This window comes from Ixodes scapularis, unplaced genomic scaffold (assembly GCF_016920785.2).
Source record: "Ixodes scapularis isolate PalLabHiFi unplaced genomic scaffold, ASM1692078v2 PGA_scaffold4__175_contigs__length_147842914, whole genome shotgun sequence".
Classification (NCBI taxonomy): Eukaryota; Metazoa; Arthropoda; class Arachnida; order Ixodida; family Ixodidae; genus Ixodes; species Ixodes scapularis.
Genome location: NW_024609879.1, coordinates 111,207,404 through 111,220,521, shown reverse-complemented (window position 1 = coordinate 111,220,521; position 13,118 = coordinate 111,207,404). Strand labels below are relative to the sequence as shown.

Below are 13,118 nucleotides of genomic sequence, written 5' to 3'. Positions count from 1 at the left end.
ACTTTTTGGAATATATTTGGAACCCTTTTGTTTGAGAATAATCCGCAGTGCAGGAATCCGTGGTTTTAAGCTGGAGACAGCTGAAGTAAATGTACTTGCGTATGCGGATGAAATCGCAGTTTTCTGTGTTGATCAGGAAAAGTAACCGTGAGGTAGCTAATATCGCGACCGACTACTGCAAAAAAAAAAACACACAAAAAACAGGAAGTTTAATCAATTGGGATAAGTGCGTAGAGTTTTGGCACGGCAATTGGGTCTCAGTGCCGGAAGTTTTTGAGAATGTTCCATGGACTACTTTACCTACAGAGTATCTCGGGGCTCCTCTTGAGCACTATCGGGACAGTACGGAATATTGGAATGAAGAAACAGAAAAGGTGGGGGCCAAAGCTGAAAGTTGGAAAGGAAGAGATCTGTCAAGTTTCGCCCGTGCCACAGTATGCAATCTTTTCCTAATAGCGAAAGTCTGGTATATATTACAGTTACTGTTCATGCCGCGTCTCAATGTGCAAAGGTTACGTAGAGTGTTTGCCGTTTTCATCTGGGGCTCAAGTTGGAAACGTACCACTCGCACAAATTTGTTTAGTGCGTCAGAAGTGGCGGGCTAAGTTTATCCCATCTGTTTATACCACAAATTGTGTCTAGGTTTAATTTCCTGAGAGATCACAATGATCTTTTTTTGCGCACAGTGATGCAGGCGCGTCTGCGAAGTGTTTTACCTGAGTGCGTCGTCTCGTCCAGTGACCGTATGTGCGCTGGGGTTCGAGGCTATATGCGGGAGGTTGTGCTCTCTTTTAGAATATTGAAGGTTAGATTTTCAATGGAATACCTTAGTTTGGTTACACGTAAAAAATTCTATCATGATTTAATCGATGTGTTACTGACAGTACCTCTTTATAGATCAATTTACAGTGAAGGACCCGGCCTAGATATGCTAAACGTGTAAAACAGACGCCAATAAGACCAACAATGAAGTCTTTTTTCTTTAAACTGCATTGCGGTGCACTGCCTGTGAAGACCTGGCTGGAGAGAAAGGGGATAGATGTACCTTGGTTCATAAATTGTATTCTTTGTAAGAAACCAGAAACCATAGAACATGTCTTCATCGATTGCTGGGACGCAGTTTTCCACTAGGATATACTTCGACGTACTTTAAAAAAAAAAGAGCTACCAATAACTCCCCAAGGCATTCGTTTCTTACCTGTGAAAAACGAAGGCAGTGTTCATGTTTATGGTTCTTGGTCTGCACAGCCTCTGGAAGACCAAATGGCAGTACGCCACCAAGACCTGAATCTCCGCACTGCCAGAGAACATTCTATTGAAAGTGTGTCGTACATTAGAGCAGCTTTTAGGGCACAACCTGAACCCCCCGATAGGTTGCCAATCCTTAATGAACTTGTGTGTTTGAGGCGATTTTGATGTAACCACGTTTGACATTGAGTGAAAGACGTGTTTTACCAGTTGTGCTGTAACAGGTGTATTTTTTTTTGTAAATGTCAAAGCAAACAATAAAGTAAAAAAGTCGCCGTGGCTTAGTTGGTTAAAGCGCCTGTCTAGTAATCAGGATATCAAGAGTTCGAATCTCACCGGTGCCTTTTGTAGACTGAAACATCCAGCCATTTGTTCAAAAACCGGTTCTTGGCTGCAGTTTTTGATTGCGTGCTTCATATCACCTGACCGCTCCGGCGCCGTGGCTTAGTTGGTTAAAGCGCCTGTCTAGTAAACAGGAGATCGTGAGTTCGAATCTCACCGGTGCCTTTTTGCAGACCGCAACTTTCAGCCTTTTGTTCAAAACCGGTTCATAGCTGCAGTTTTTGATGGTGTGCTTCATATCACCGCTAGACAGGCGCTTTAACCAACTAAGCCACGGCGCCGGAACGGCGCCGTGGCTTAGTTGGTTAAAGCGCCTGTCTAGTAAAGAGGAGATCGTGAAGTTTGTATCTCACCGGTGCCTTTTTGCAGACCGCAACTTTCAGCCTTTTGTTCAAAAACCGGTTGTTAGCTGGGTGATTCCACGTCAGTTCATGCATTGATGGTCCGGGTCATAATTTAGATATTTTTGTTAAAAATATATATGAAAGCCATGTTCTTGGGAGGAACATTCAGCTAGATATGAACGCCGTAAAAATTTTTGTCGCTGAGATATAAAATAGAGAAGCTTGAGGCATGGAAATTGAGAAGATTTCACAATGCTACTTTGCACACTCGTCATTTCCTTATCGAACCTTTCACGGCACCATACCTTTTTTAATAGGTTTTTCAAAAGTTATACTACACATACACAAACAATTAAAAATATCCATAAAATATTTCAATGCAAACTAAAACATCCAACATATCACAAAAACGCGTTTTAGAGACATATTCACAATTTTTTTGAAAATACATTATCTTTCATAATACTTCACAAAACATATCAAAATACGGGTATTTAAATATTCTTTACGGATATGTAAAAATTATATGCCCATCCTTAAATATATTTTTGTTATCAACGCGGAAATGCGGCTGATTTCTCAAAATGTGGCAAGATTGGGCGTCGATATCTAAAAAACTCCATCTTTTATTTTCTTTAAACTCCCCTTGGCACTTTGCAGCGACTTGAACTAACCTGTGATGGCAAAAAATTGAGTAACATATGACCTCCAAGCGGGAAAAGCTACGACAAACCTTCACTCGGAGCGAGCCGACGTCTTCGTCATAGCGGCTTTGCCGCACAGCACCAAACGTTTTGAGCGTTAGTTATGGCATGTATTTTATATTATTAAAATTATTTTTTATAAGCGGTGAGTATTAGGGACGTGAAAAGGAACTTTGAGCTGGAATACCATTAATTAGCTTACAATTCACAGGAATAAAACGGCCCCACTCTGCAAATTCGCTACCTATGCATCATACATAAGCTTAAAACTCTCAGTTGCGCGAATGTCCATGTATACATATGGCCTCTCGGCATATGATGACTTTCACAGATGAGTTGCCTGGATTCCTTTGACAGGTTTTACGGTGATCCACTTTGCTTGCTTCGCCGCACGAAACTCTCGAACTCGAAGACAGTTGTGAGCACTGCGCAGAGTGGTTTGACGCGTTTTGCGAAGTGCTGAAGGCATGTAGTTCCCACTAGGAACGCAAGCGATTGTACGTGCTTCTGCCACCAATCATCCTGAAGAAAAAAATATTGCGTCTGGTGTCGGAAGCGACTGCCTACATGATTGATCAAACATGAAAACGGAGGCGCAAAGGTGGTGTTTGGGCAACCCCTGATCCCTACATAGGGAAAAAGGCGAACGCCGAAGACGTGAGGGTTGCAATTGAATACTACACACGCGATGACCTCGCATGCTCTGTTCAAAGCCCCAACAAAAAGGACGTCGTCAAAGCCATGATCAATGACATGTTCAAAGTCGTAAAAAGGTTTATGACCCGCTCTATTAAGGAAGCTTACCAGCTGTTTAGGAAGGACCATCCCCATCCCGAACTAGGCATCTCCAAATTTTATTCCCTACGACCAAAATGGGTAAAAAAAAAAGAAGTCCCGAGCACGAGGTGTGCGCATGCATATATTGCGTCAATTTTCAGTTGCTTTTAACGGCAATAACAAATGCCCCAAAGAAGACATTTACTGAAGACGACCTCAAGCGCATCTACCTCTTCTGCGCTCCACAGAACGATTGCTTTCTGCGCCGTTGCGAAAAGTGCCCAAAAACGCAGAGCATCTCGCTGCAGTCGCTTCATCTCGACGAAGACGAAGAGATCTGTTTCGCGTTATGGGACGCTGGCGAACTCGTCAAAAAGGTTATGGACACTTCTGCCTTCCTGCGGCAATAGGAGAGCGAAAAGTATATGAGGCATTCTTACATCCTTGACCTTGAACGAAGCCTGATACATGACACAAGAACCGCCTTACCGCCCAAGGCAGTGATGTTCCACTTCGATTTTGCGGAAAAATGGACAGTACTCTTTCCAACCGAAGCGCAGAGTTTTCATTGAAAAAAAAAACTCAAGTGTCTCTCTCCACAAGTGTGGTTACGTCCATGCAAGGCACGCAAAGCTTTGCCGTTGTCACCGATGGTACACGACACATGACACAGCTCACGCTCTTCTATAGCCACATAGGCCATAAAAGAGTATGTTAATGTTCATTTCCCAGTCTTTTTTCAAATATTTTTTGTATCAGACGGAGCGGCGGCGCATTTCAAGAATCGCTTCCAATTCCACGAATTGTCTCGGAAGCCGCACTCTTCGGCAAGATGGATCTTTTCAGCCACTGGACACGGAGAAAGCGCTTGTGATGAAGTAGGTCGAAGAACCAACGCTCACCAAGTTGAGATCTTCGCTCAACTCAACGATTGCCACCGCTGAAGACTTTGTGAAAGTGCTACGTAAAAAAGTAGCAAATGTCTGCATGTTCCACCTGTCTGTGGAACGGGTTCGAGAGCTTCGTGCGGTAAAGCAAGCAGAGTGGACCACCATAAAACCTGTGAGAGGAATCCAGGCTTCTTATCTGTGGAAGTCATCAAATGCCGAGAGGCCGGATGTATACATGGCCACTGGCATAACTGAGAGTTTTAAGCTTATCTATGCATAGTTAGCGAATTCGCACAGTGGGGCCGTTTTATTCTTGTGAATTGTAAGCTAATTAATGGTATTCCAGCTCAAAGTCCATTTTCGCGTCACTAATACTCAGCCCTTATGAAAAAAAAGAATTTTAATAACATAAAATACATGCCATAACTAACGCTCAAAACGTTTGGTGCTGTGCGGCAAAGCCGCCTTCACGAAGACGTCGGCTCGCTCCGAGTGAAGGTTTGTCGTAGCTTTTCCCGCTTGGAGGTCATATGTTACTCAATCTTTTGCCATCACAGGTTAGTTCAAGTCACTGTAAAGTGCCACGGGGAGTTAAAAACAAATAAAAAATGGATTTTTTTAGATATCGACGCCCAATCTTGCCACATTTTGAGAAATCAACCGCATTTCCGCGTTAATAAAAAAAGACAATTAAGGGTGGGCATATAATTTTTACATATCCGTAAAGAATATTTAAATACCCGTATTTTGATATGTTTTGTGAAGTATTATGAAAGATAATTTATTTGCAAAAAAATTGTGAATATGTCTCCAAAACTCGTTTTTATGCCATGTTTGATATTTTTGTTTGCATAGAAATATTTTATTTATATTTTTAATTTTTTATGTATGTGTTGTATAACCTTTGTAAAACCTATTAAAAAAGTTATGGTGCCGTGAAAGTTTTGATAAGGAAATGACGACTGTGCAAAGTAGCATTGTGAAATCTTCTCAATTTCCACGCCTCAAGCTTCTCTATTTTATGTCTCAGCGAAAAAAATTGTTACGGCGTTCATATCTAGCTGAATGTTCCTCACAAAAACATGGCTTTCATATATATTTTTAACAAAAATATCTAAATTATGACCCGGACCATCATTGCATGAACTGACGTGGAATCACCCAGCTGCAGTTTTTGATGGTGTGCTTCATATCACCCGACCGTTCCGGCGCCGTGGCTTAGTTGGTTAAAGCGCCTGTCTAGTAAACAGGAGATCGTGAGTTCGAATCTCACCGGTGCCTTTTGCAGACCGAAACATCGTCTTTTGTTCAAAAACCGGTTCTTACCTGCAGTTCTTGATGGTGTGATTCATATTTTTGACCGCTCCGGCGCCGTGGCTTAGTTGGTTAAAGCGCCTGTCTAGTAAACAGGAGATCGTGAGTTCGAATCTCACCGGTGCCTTCTTGCAGACCGCAACTTTCAGCCTTTTGTTCAAAAACCGGTTCTTGGCTGCAGTTTTTGATGGTGTGCTTCATATCACCTGGCCGTTCCGGCGCCGTGGCTTAGTTGGTTAAAGCGCCTGTCTAGTAAACAGGAGATCGTGAGTTCGAATCTCACCGGTGCCTTTTGTTGACCGGAAGGATGCCGTATGTGTAAACGCAGGCTTGTTTTAAAGTGGGGGTTATACTAATGCTTGCATTTATGTTTTTTTTTTTCTGTTTGTCCCACAGAAGCGGTATATCTGTTTCATTCATCGAGTACCAATAGCGTTTGCCGGAGTAAAGTAATTATTCAGCAACGAATGGTACGGTGGTATTTGATTGCGCGTACCACAAAAAGGCACGCATTCGTGACGAGAGACGCGCGTAGAAGCATTGTAGACCCAGTAAAACTCTTTTTAAAAACATAAAAAAACATTAGTTGTCGCCATTTCTTGTGCACGAAGCGTATGATTGGATTTGAGCCTTTAACGCTGACTGAGCACTCGTTTCTGCCACGAGATGAGCAGAGTTCACGCGGAACGCTGACATCGCTCTCGCGTCCAATATGGTATGCCCAAAGTACCTCCCCGAAAAATGGCGGGCTTATCTGATTGGCGTTGCAGCTACTAAATCGCACCTTATCGAATAAGAATTCAGTCGAGCTGTCATCACCTTACCAATGACGTTTTTGCATAAAGATAGATTATTTTACTGTTCTTATGAGGTAACAGACCCGTGCAAGAAAGGACAGCCGAGCTGCACCAGTGTGCACCATCTCGGCGTCCAGGGAAGAGAGGGACGGAAACACTAACTGAGACACCGTTTAGGAAATTGGTGTAAACACGCTGGGCTTGCCTGGTGTCTGACAGGGGACATCGTCAAGGACAGAATCTTTCTTAAAACCTTGTCCTTGTGCGTTCAATATTTATCTTCATATCTCCTCCGCAGCCTACGGTTTCCTAGACCAGGTTGTTTGTACCATCCATTGAGAAGGACTACGACGTGCCTTGATATCTTTGCCGGTGTCTTTATACATAAGTGGATTCCGACATCGTTTATTTCCCGCCATAACTCAATCTACGGGCGCTCAGCATCCTAAAAACAACCAAAATTACATTTAAGGGCGGCCGATTTCCCTAAAAATCTAATCAAAGATCGTGCCACGCCCCCTTTTCTGCGCTGTGGCGCAGAACACCAGGGGATGTCACCAGACGGGAAGCCAGAGGGCACGTGACAGCCAATCACTGAATCTTCGAATATGCGCGTCTTCAAAAAATCAGTCCGCCGACAAGCCGCCACACGTGATTGGCTGTCGCATGCCCTCCCCTGCTGCCCTCCCGACCGGTGGCGCCCCCTGGTGTTCTGCGCCACGGCGCAGAAACAGGGGCGCTTCACGATCTTTGATTGGACTTTTAATAAGAAAATCGGCCGCTCTTAAAGGATGGGTGTAACGATTTCCGGACTGCATTCAAAAATTTGTGGAAGTTCCCTCCGACACTGAGGTAAAGAACCGAAAACCGATTTCGCCTGCGTGTCCTAGCTGTCGTGTAAAAGAAAACGATAAATATTGGCATTTCTGGCACCCCTCAACTCACTCCCAGTCTTCGGGGTCGCACCTGGTCCCACTCCTAGTGACGTAATTCGGGGTGCCGTGTAGCCTCCCGTGTGCTGTCTCGGAGGACGCTTCTTCTTCCCCTCTCTGCGTATATTAGCGGGCGTTATGCTGTAGCTCAGTGGTTTTCAACCGTTGATGTTTCGCGGACCCCTTGTGGATCGGCGGATATCATGGAAGACCCCGTTTGCAGTGAGGGGAAGGAAATGTTTATGCTAATTATGATAATTAGTTAATGAACGAATAAAACTAAGGGCTAGTGTGAAGTAGACCTCTTTGTCACGAGAAAACTCACCCGAAAATTGGTACGTTTTATGTCAATAGGAAAAAAAATAAAACTTTAATTGCCGGCCTTGACTGACGAGGCAGAGCTTCGCGGAGCCCAAAGGGTCCGCGGGCCCTTATTTGAGAACCCCTGCTGTAGCTTAAAGCCGAGCGAGGTCACGTAAGCTTCTGCCGTAGTTCCTTCGGCTGCCACTCGCGGCTGCAGGTGGGGGACAAAGCTCGACTTTTGGTTTGCGATTATACAGCGGAATCGCGACATTTTTTAATCAAGGAGATGTTTTCTCTATCCTCCGGGACACGATAAACAACGTAAGAATGGCGAGGTACGAATTATTTCAATCTTAAGATCATCGCAACCCCCCCCCCCCCCCCCCTTTAAATATGATTTCGGGTTTTTTAGGATGCTTAGAATCAGTAGATTGAGTTATGACAATAAATAGACGATCTCTGAATCCAGAGCTCCCGGCGAAATGTTGAGTCACTGATTTTGCTCTAAATTAGTTAATCACATTAATAGACACATCTGAACTAGTAGTCTAAATTACAAGTCACAATATGTATATATTTCTTTTTCCGAAGTTATGTAATTTTATAGTTTGGTCTGAGAAGCTGAGAGGCTCTAATGGCAACACTAAAAACATGGATTTTCGTTTTTAGGCTTGGGGGCGCAAGCTACCGCCCGCTATAAAGGGTACAGTTGTTAGCATCCACCCATGTTGCAAATAGGGGGAATAACAACATGGTTATCCCTGACTAGTTACAAGAAGTTTGGCGGTGTGAAATGAATGCTGAGGAAGCTCACACCAGCAAAGCGAACAATGAGAAATTGCTCGGAATATTTTTTTTTTTTACTTTTATTTTAGGCTGTCTGCTCGACTTGCAAGTTCTATAACGTATGCGATGTCACCCCACTGGATATTGCGAGAAACAAATGAATGCCGGTTTCGGTATAGCCTTCACTGCTGTTTGCTTAGCTAATCTGAATTAAGGGGTAATAAATAGCGTGAATAGTAAAGCGTGGGTGTTCCAAAAACGCGTTTAATTTATGCAGCAAAAAAAAAAAAAAAAAAAAAAACGCCGAATCGTTTTTTAACATGATTGAAACCTGAGACTGTGGTTTGACAAACGAAAACTCGTGAAATTGGAAGAAAAAGGAACAGACAACGCCTCATTTAAAAGCGGAAACTCGCCTGCACTTTAACCGTTTCGTCCAGTTTTCTTGGGATGCCCATTGTATGCTAGTGGAATCTCACTCCTTCCCTTAGAGCGAGCGAATCAAGACTCTGAACGGCTGCGTGTCCTTAATCCTATGTCCCACCGGTGCCCAAGTAAGGTGCACTGCGCTGCACTCTTAGCGCGAACAAATCGCAGCCGCTTTCTTTTCGGTTTTCCTCTCAGTAATAAGGGCTGTTCACATATTTGCGTTGATTACGTTCACGGCGACCAAAAAGACAGCAAGGACCGGAACAGCGCAACAGCGGTAACTCACCACTGCTTCAGGAAGTTACCTCTTGTGTTAAAGAGATTTAGTACATCGTTCCGATACCTCCGTTAACGTTATGATCGATGCAGACGCAAAGTCGGCGGCTGAGTATCGGGTATAGTTATCGGAATGATCGGAACGATCCATGGTAAAACTCTCTAGCGCTTGCCACGTTCCACACGGGGAACAAGTTGTCCCGGCAACCATGTGATTGCAGTCGTTTCAATAGCCGTAAACGCAACCAATGCCCATGTCTGCGCGAGGCACTGATCTCAATGACAATTGCTGGATCGCGCTTGCCGCTCCCGCAAGTGAAGCCACCGGGCGTCACTCGCTTGGGATACGATTTGCCGTTTTTGCTAGCCTTTGCTGCGGTTTTCCAGCGTGCTGACGACACGTTTTCTACTCGTTCGTCGTCATTCGCCGAAGAAGTTTTTTGAAGACTCTGTGTATTGTTGAGACTTTCCGTTGTGAACACGTGGAAAATTTTACGAAAGTGCAGTGTCGCAGGAAAAAGGCACAACGCGTCGAAAGGAAGGGCTGGCGGCGTGTTCAAAGCATCCTTGGCACGCCGAAGTGCCGTGTCTCTGTGCCTTCGCGCGCTTGGATACCGACCAAGAACCGACGCCGTGTGAATGTGTTAGCGAGTGCAATGTGCGTGAAGCCGTATCAAAAGGTACAACTCGTCGAAAACGTGTCGCCGGTGTCGCGGCGTGATCAAAGCTTCCTTGGCACGCCGAGTGATGCATCTTTGTGCCTTCGCACGCTTGGATACCGGTCAAGAATTGACGCCGCGCCATAGTTCTGAACGTGTGTCGCGCGTAGATGCCTTTAGATCATTTATATATATCGGCCACGGAGTTCTGGATCGTCCAGCTGTTCCGGTGAGTTGCTATCAATAAAAGGGGGAGATCTGTACGTATTCTTATGTACTATATTAACCATGGCTATGTCCCAAATCTACTCTAATAGATTCCGTGGGAGCACGAATAGGGCAACGTTGTACGTGGAGCCAGGGGGGTTTTCGAAAGCAAATGTACAAGACGGCGAGAATGAAAATCTTTGAAGCGCGGCCGATATGGTCGTGTGCAATCTGTTGACCAATTACAATTAGGCGAGTCGCGTAGGTTGATAATAAGCCAGCACTGATCAGTGATGAGGAGCTGTTGTGCACGGTATTGTGTAAATCGTCTAAGGACGAAAAAAAGACGTACCTTCTCCCCATCTCCCGTCGCTAGTGGACGCTGGATTAAGCTCGTTCCTAAACCGCGAGGGGAAAAGACGCTGATCCAGAGGCACGAACAGCTTCACGCACATTGCACTCGCTGAACACATACACACGGCGTCGGTTCTTGGTCGGTATCCAAGCGTGCGAAGGCACAGAGACACGGCACTTCGGCGTGCCAAGGATGCTTTGAACACGCCGCCAGCCCTTCCTTTCGACGCGTTGTGCCTTTTTCCTGCGACACTGCACTTTCGTAAAATTTTCCACGTGTTCACAACGGAAAGTCTCAACAATACACAGAGTCTTCAAAAAACTTCTTCGGCGAATGACGACGAACGAGTAGAAAACGTGTCGTCAGCACGCTGGAAAACCGCAGCAAAGGCTAGCAAAAACGGCAAATCGTATCCCAAGCGAGTGAAGCCCGGTGGCTTCACTTGCGCTGCAGCGAACAAGCGGGGAAGCGCGATCCAGCAATCGTCATAGAGATCAGTGGCGCGAGGTCACAAGGATCGCCATTAAAACAATGATTGTGGTGGAACGCGTACCGTCGCCGAACTAAGCTAAGTGATACATTCGAATGCCCTCCAGTATATACCTTTCTGAAGCAAAATACAAAAACAAAAATCAGGTTTGCGCAAAAAAAAAAAAAAGAAGAAAAAAAAAGATTTTGCACAGTGCATTATACATCGCGTCAAACATGAACGCGGGGTCGTTTTCTGGTGAGCCGGACACCGTTTTGGAACGACGCCACTTAATTGCAATTACATTTCTCGTTTCTTTTTTTTTAAATTTACCGTGTTGTGTACGTTAAAGCCGCCATCACACTTCCAATAAATCATAGAGAAAGACCGTCTAGAGACACTGTCTTAGGCTGATCAGCGTGACTTCAACTTAATGAGGGCAATGATGGCGCACCAACCTTCCTGCCGATAGGTGTCGCTGGAGTCCATCTGGACCACCGCCGTGTCCTCCAGCCGGACATACCGACCACAGGGCGCGCCGCAGTCCAGGTTGGGCACGACGTCGCAATAAGCGACTTTAAAACGGAACAGTTCTGCGAGAGCTATCCAGCGAACAATCCCGCATCGGACCGGGAAAAAAATTGTACGCTCGTCCGTTGTCGACTTCAGGGGAAGCCAGAGAACGGACTAGAGAGAGAGAGGGGGAGGAAAGAGAAAGAGAGACTTCCAGTGACCTGCGAAGCTCCGGAAGTAAACAATCAACAACATCACTTCCGGAGGGGGCTCCTCCTCGCAGCTGCAAAAAAAGAAGCCGCCGATTGGTCGGCTCGGTTGACCGCCATTTATAAATACGAGGGGGGTGGTCGGAAGCGGCATCGGTCGAAGTTTGATAGCGGCGCTGCCGGAAGTGACACAAAATCTGGATTAGGATTGCTTTCGGATCTCTGCCGGTTGTCGGAGCAAATGGGTGCCTACATGTGAAACGTATCTTTGTTGTGGGCCTTGTTACAAAAAAGAAAAAAACCCGGTGAGTAAGGCGTTTGCGATGGGAGGACTTGGAACACATACGCGGTACTGTTTATTGTATAGTTGTTTTCTTCCCCTCGGCACGGAATAGGACACCAGGCATTCCGTGGTGACGTGAATTTGTGGTTAATGCCATTTTTTACTTACTCCTTTTTTTTTATGTTTAAAGCGATATTTTTAACAGCTTTTTTTTTTTTTGTTTAACTGGGGCATATTGCTTTTTTTCGTGACACAATTTTTTTATTACGCGTTTTTCTGGCTGAAATAACCGAATTTAAAGTCTCAACTGCGCTAGATACAACTGAGTTCATATACTGATATACTTCCATCTCAAACTTTTACAGACTATTCCTTCGCAACAATACCAGATATATTCTAGAGATTATTTATATATATCTCATATGAGATATATTATTAAAAAAAATCGATTCATACAAATGCAAGAAAGATGTCTTTAAATGTCATATCCACCCTTCGTTGTATTGAAAGCGTTGAGTGACATTGTGGAAGCTACAACCTTAGAGTTGTTTTTTGAAAGCGTATGTTTACTTTTAAACCTATTTCTAATTTCTGAACTTTTACTTTTGCACCGTGGCGGATTACTAATGTATAAATGTTACTTCCTTATTTTTGTAAACTTCCATTATGTCGTATTTTGTCTCTGCTTCCCCACTCCGCTCTTGAGACGATGTAGCAATGCTGATCACTTTTTACATGTTAACCGAAATAGTCTCAGGGGTCACTATTTGCCCTTGTGAAAAATAAAAGCGATTTTAAGTGCAAAACGCGCAAAGATACCAATGAATTAATCGGGAACGCTCTTGAGTAAAGATATATGAACCCTATCCTCCGTTCACAACAGTCTCGCATGCAATGAAAGCAGGGGCGGATTAGAGGGGATAACTACTTCCCGCTTTCTCTTAAAAAAACATATACAAATATTTTTTTATTTAATAGACCGGGTGGAAAAAGGATGTCATAAAATATACTTCTTACGGGAAAAAATTTAGAGCTATATCAACGACGCGAAACGAATTTATAGTTGGCACCCTCGAGAGCCCGTGGTAAAGTGGCTACTAGCAGTCACGTGACGGGCCACTAAAGTCACGTGGTGTTTGCGCTCTTTTGAGGGCTTCTTATGGGCTCTAAGAGTTACTTATGAATGTTTTCTTTTGCACTTCATTTTTTAACAAACTAATTTGAATTTCGAGAAACAGCAAGTATAAGAAAATCTTCACTTTCGTTTGTACCCACACGGCT

The 13,118-nt window shown here is 44.4% G+C and overlaps 4 non-coding genes across 4 annotated transcripts; all 4 read left to right on the top strand.

Moving 5' to 3' along the window:
• Positions 1–1,681: 1,681 nt before the first annotated feature.
• On the top strand, positions 1,682–1,755 carry Trnat-agu. Its single transcript has one exon. It is a non-coding gene; the product is annotated as a tRNA-Thr (tRNA).
• A 3,757-nt stretch (positions 1,756–5,512) lies between these two features.
• On the top strand, positions 5,513–5,586 carry Trnat-agu. Its single transcript has one exon. It is a non-coding gene; the product is annotated as a tRNA-Thr (tRNA).
• An 86-nt stretch (positions 5,587–5,672) lies between these two features.
• Trnat-agu lies at positions 5,673–5,746 on the top strand. The gene has a single exon. It is a non-coding gene; the product is annotated as a tRNA-Thr (tRNA).
• A 90-nt stretch (positions 5,747–5,836) lies between these two features.
• On the top strand, positions 5,837–5,910 carry Trnat-agu. Its single transcript has one exon. It is a non-coding gene; the product is annotated as a tRNA-Thr (tRNA).
• Positions 5,911–13,118: the final 7,208 nt, after the last annotated feature.